A 6,000-nucleotide genomic window follows, 5' to 3' on the forward strand; every position below is an offset into this window, starting at 1 on the left:
CATGTTCTGTTATTTAAAAAAGAAAATTCTCTCATACAAAGCTGCTCAGTTAGTAAACTTTTGAAAAGAAATCCGTTCTTTAAATTCCCAAAACCAACCTCCGTGGTCGACAAAAGTCATGCAATTTGAAATGTTAAAAACTAAAATACTACTACTAAAATAATAACTGTGAATCAAGTTTGATGGACATTTTCTGTTAAAATATACAGTACATAGATTGTGCAGAACAGAACAATACTTTACACCTCTTTAACGTGAGCCAAGAGCATCAAAGACAAGTAGGTCAAAAGTTGTAAAGAAACTCCCGCACACTGTCTAGCTTGCAAAAAATACATGTAATAGCTGGCAACTTTTTTTGTGTTTCGAAACCTTGCCAGCTACATTTTAGGGTTTTCCCTACCTTTATAAAGCTTGGGCGCAGCACCTAAGCCAAATAAATGTGAGCATCAAAACTAACTTAAAGACTTTTCTCAGATCTAATGATTGTAGTTTGTCCGCAGTGGACTTCTTTAGAGTGTATTATCTGCTCCAGCTTTTCCAATGTTTTAGACACAGATATGGTGATAACAACGGTCCAAAATTATGTCATACTGCATCATTTTTTCCGTGGGATGTGCAAATACATGCACCTTAGTCTCCCACAAACAGAGAGTGAAAACACTGCATTTATTTTTGCAAGTTAGACAGTGTGCGGGAGGTTCTTTCAGAAGTCACAGCTCTCCCCTTATATTTCCAGCACTGCGTCAAGTTTAAGGACGCGTTAAAAAACTAAAACCTGCATCTACATCTACATCTGGGTTCAAAAAGTTAACACTTTCCCACCTGGATTAACATCTGGATCAGGAATAACTCTTTCTGCTCGGGGTCAGAAAATTCTGCAGATTTTCTGTGTCCGCCGATCCGGTGTGGCCCTGGCGATGACACGAGACAGAAACTGGAGGTGTAAATCAAAATGCTGCAACAGGAGTTCCTTCAACGTGTCGACATCAACGAGCGCCGTGATGTGTTCAGGTTCAGCGTCAGAGTAGACACTAAGATTGCTTTCACTCCCGAGCAGTTTGGTCCATTTCAACCGAACCCTGGTGGGATAGTCCGGTTGGTTTGAGGCGGTATGAAAGCTCATTCAAACTCTGGCGCGGACCAAACAACCGAACTGTGGTCCGCTTCAAACCGAGGGTCTCTGTTCGCTTCCAAGTGCTCTAGAGTTTGGCTCACTTCCCCCAGTGTTAAACCTAAACCACTTCCACCTAAACCGAGACAACACAATCTCACTCCCATCGCGTCAGAAAGTGGTGCTTGGTCTGGTGCCTTTGGCGTTTGTTTTTGACACAAAAAGTCTTCTTTAGCGTCACTTTTAGACGCTCTGGGTCGGGACGTACGTTTAACTGACATAAGACACAAGAACGGGACACAAACCCTGGTCTCCTGGGGGAAAGTCCTGTGTTGTTTGACCCATCCACCCCCCCCGTCTGCCTGTACTACTCTCTACTGTTGTTTCTCTACATACTACTCTCTACTGTTGTCTCTCTACATACTACTCTCTACTGATGTCTCTCTACATACTACTCTCTACTGATGTCTCTCTACATACTACACTCTACATACTACTCTCTACTGTTGTCTCTCTACATACTACTCTCTACTGATGTTTCTCTACATACTACTCTCTACTGTTGTCTCTCTACATACTACTCTCTACTGTTGTTTCTCTACATACTACTCTCTACTGTTGTCTCTCTACATACTACTCTCTACTGATGTCTCTCTACATACTACACTCTACATACTACTCTCTACTGTTGTCTCTCTACATACTACTCTCTACTGTTGTCTCTCTACATACTACTCTCTACTGCTGTCTCTCTACATACTACTCTCTACTGTTGTCTCTATTCATACTACTCTCTACTGATGTTTCGCTACATACTACTCTCTACTGTTGTCTCTCTTCATACTACTCTGTACTGTTGTCTCTCTTCACACTACTCTCTACTGCTGTCTCACTACATACTACTCTACTGTTGTCTCTATACATACTACTCTCTACTGCTGTCTCTCTACATACTACTCTCTACTGCTGTCTCTCTACATACTACTCTCTACTGTTGTCTCTCTACATACTACTCTCTACTGCTGTCTCTCTTCATACTACTCTCTACTGATGTCTCTCTACATACTACTCTCTACTGTTGTCTCTCTACATACTACTCTCTACTGTTGTCTCTCTTCATACTACTCTCTACTGCTGTCTCTCTACATACTACTCTCTACTGTTGTCTCTCTACATACTACTCTCTACTGTTGTCTCTCTTCATACTACTCTCTACTGTTGTCTCTCTACATACTACTCTCTACTGCTGTCTCTCTTCATACTACTCTCTACTGTTGTCTCTCTACATACTACTCTCTATTGTTGTCTCTTTTCACACTACTCTCTACTGTTGTCTCTCTACATACTACTCTCTATTGTTGTCTCTCTTCATACTACTCTCTACTGTTGTCTCTCTACATACTACTCTCTACCGTTGTTTCTCTTCATACTACTCTCTGCTGCTGTCTCTCTACATACTACTCTCTACTGTTGTCTCTCTACATACTACTCTCTACTGCTGTCTCTCTACATACTACTCTCTACTGTTGTCTCTCTTCATACTACTCTCTACTGTTGTCTCTCTTCATACTACTCTCTACTGCTGTCTCTCTACATACTACTCTCTACTGTTGTCTCTCTACATACTACTCTCTACTGTTGTCTCTCTTCATACTACTCTCTACTGTTGTCTCTCTTCATACTACTCTCTACTGTTGTCTCTCTACATACTACTCTCTATTGTTGTCTCTTTTCACACTACTCTCTACTGTTGTCTCTCTACATACTACTCTCTATTGTTGTCTCTTTTCACACTACTCTCTACTGCTGTCTCTCTACATACTACTCTCTACTGTTGTTTCTCTACATACTACTCTCTACTGTTCTCTATTCATACTACTCTCTACTGTTGTTTCTCTACATACTACTCTCTACTGTTCTCTATTCATACTACTCTCTACTGTTGTCTCTCTTCATACTACTCTCTACTGTTGTCTCTCTTCATACTACTCTCTACTGTTGTCTCTCTTCATACTACTCTCTACTGCTGTCTCACTACATACTACTCTACTGTTGTCTCTCTACATCAGGGGTCACCAACCTTTTTGAAACTGAGAGCTACTTCATGGGTACTGAGTCATACGAAGGGCTACCAGTTTGATACACTCTTCTGAAATAAATTTGCTCAGTTTGCCTTTAGTTATATATGATTATTAATGATTAATGATAGTCATCTATGTGAAGACACTGATCACGTTAATGATTTCTCACAATAATTATCAACAATGACTTAACAAGGTGGGAAACAGATAATATCAATATTCAATTTTCATTTTTAGAACAGGCCTGAGGGCTACTCATATGGTCCTTGGGGGCTACCTGGTGCCCGTGGGCACTGTGTTGGTGACCTCTGCTCTACATTCTACTCTCTACTGTTGTCTCTTTTCACATTACTCTCTACTGTTGTCTCTCTACATACTACTCTCTACTGTTGTCTCTCTACATACTACTCTCTACTGTTTTCTCTCTACATACTACTCTCTACTGTTGTCTCTCTACATACTACTCTCTACTGTTGTCTCTTTTCACATTACTCTCTACTGTTGTCTCTCTACATACTACTCTCTACTGTTGTCTCTTTTCACATTACTCTCTACTGTTGTCTCTCTACATACTACTCTCTACCGTTGTTTCTCTTCATACTACTCTCTACTGTTGTCTCTCTACATACTACTCTCTACTGTTGTCTCTTTTCACATTACTCTCTACTGTTGTCTCTCTACATACTACTCTTTACCGTTGTTTCTCTTCATACTACTCTCTGCTGTTGTCTCTCTACATACTACTCTCTACCGTTGTTTCTCTTCATACTACTCTCTACTGTTGTCTCTCTACATACTACTCTCTACTGTTGTCTCTTTTCACATTACTCTCTACTGTTGTCTCTCTACATACTACTCTCTACTGTTGTCTCTCTACATACTACTCTCTACTGTTTTCTCTCTACATACTACTCTCTACTGTTGTCTCTCTACATACTACTCTCTACTGTTGTCTCTTTTCACATTACTCTCTACTGTTGTCTCTCTACATACTACTCTCTACTGTTGTCTCTTTTCACATTACTCTCTACTGTTGTCTCTCTACATACTACTCTCTACCGTTGTTTCTCTTCATACTACTCTCTACTGTTGTCTCTCTACATACTACTCTCTACTGTTGTCTCTTTTCACATTACTCTCTACTGTTGTCTCTCTACATACTACTCTTTACCGTTGTTTCTCTTCATACTACTCTCTGCTGTTGTCTCTCTACATACTACTCTCTACTGTTGTCTCTCTACATACTACTCTCTACTGTTGTCTCTTTTCACATTACTCTCTACTGTTGTCTCTCTACATACTACTCTCTACCGTTGTTTCTCTTCATACTACTCTCTGCTGTTGTCTCTCTACATACTACTCTCTACCGTTGTTTCTCTTCATACTACTCTCTACTGTTGTCTCTCTACATACTACTCTCTACTGTTGTCTCTCTACATACTACTCTCTACTGTTGTTTCTCTACATACTACTCTCTACTGTTCTCTATTCATACTACTCTCTACTGTTGTTTCTCTACATACTACTCTCTACTGTTCTCTATTCATACTACTCTCTACTGTTGTCTCTCTTCATACTACTCTCTACTGTTGTCTCTCTTCATACTACTCTCTACTGTTGTCTCTCTTCATACTACTCTCTACTGCTGTCTCACTACATACTACTCTACTGTTGTCTCTCTACATCAGGGGTCACCAACCTTTTTGAAACTGAGAGCTACTTCATGGGTACTGAGTCATACGAAGGGCTACCAGTTTGATACACTCTTCTGAAATAAATTTGCTCAGTTTGCCTTTAGTTATATATGATTATTAATGATTAATGATAGTCATCTATGTGAAGACACTGATCACGTTAATGATTTCTCACAATAATTATCAACAATGACTTAACAAGGTGGGAAACAGATAATATCAATATTCAATTTTCATTTTTAGAACAGGCCTGAGGGCTACTCATATGGTCCTTGGGGGCTACCTGGTGCCCGTGGGCACTGTGTTGGTGACTTCTGCTCTACATTCTACTCTCTACTGTTGTCTCTTTTCACATTACTCTCTACTGTTGTCTCTCTACATACTACTCTCTACTGTTGTCTCTCTACATACTACTCTCTACTGTTTTCTCTCTACATACTACTCTCTACTGTTGTCTCTCTACATACTACTCTCTACTGTTGTCTCTTTTCACATTACTCTCTACTGTTGTCTCTCTACATACTACTCTCTACTGTTGTCTCTTTTCACATTACTCTCTACTGTTGTCTCTCTACATACTACTCTCTACCGTTGTTTCTCTTCATACTACTCTCTACTGTTGTCTCTCTACATACTACTCTCTACTGTTGTCTCTTTTCACATTACTCTCTACTGTTGTCTCTCTACATACTACTCTTTACCGTTGTTTCTCTTCATACTACTCTCTGCTGTTGTCTCTCTACATACTACTCTCTACCGTTGTTTCTCTTCATACTACTCTCTACTGTTGTCTCTCTACATACTACTCTCTACTGTTGTCTCTTTTCACATTACTCTCTACTGTTGTCTCTCTACATACTACTCTCTACTGTTGTCTCTCTACATACTACTCTCTACTGTTTTCTCTCTACATACTACTCTCTACTGTTGTCTCTCTACATACTACTCTCTACTGTTGTCTCTTTTCACATTACTCTCTACTGTTGTCTCTCTACATACTACTCTCTACTGTTGTCTCTTTTCACATTACTCTCTACTGTTGTCTCTCTACATACTACTCTCTACCGTTGTTTCTCTTCATACTACTCTCTACTGTTGTCTCTCTACATACTAC

At 39.8% G+C, this 6,000-nt stretch overlaps 1 protein-coding gene across 1 annotated transcript in view; it reads right to left on the reverse strand.

Annotated features, from left to right (window-relative positions):
- The window catches only part of LOC116062299 (cephalotoxin-like protein), a 1,100,540-nt gene that overhangs the window by 919,264 nt on the left and 175,276 nt on the right, over nt 1-6,000 (reverse strand). The gene's annotated exons all lie outside the window — the stretch shown is intronic.

Source organism: Sander lucioperca, chromosome 21, assembly GCF_008315115.2.
Source record: "Sander lucioperca isolate FBNREF2018 chromosome 21, SLUC_FBN_1.2, whole genome shotgun sequence".
Lineage (NCBI taxonomy): Eukaryota > Metazoa > Chordata > Actinopteri > Perciformes > Percidae > Sander > Sander lucioperca.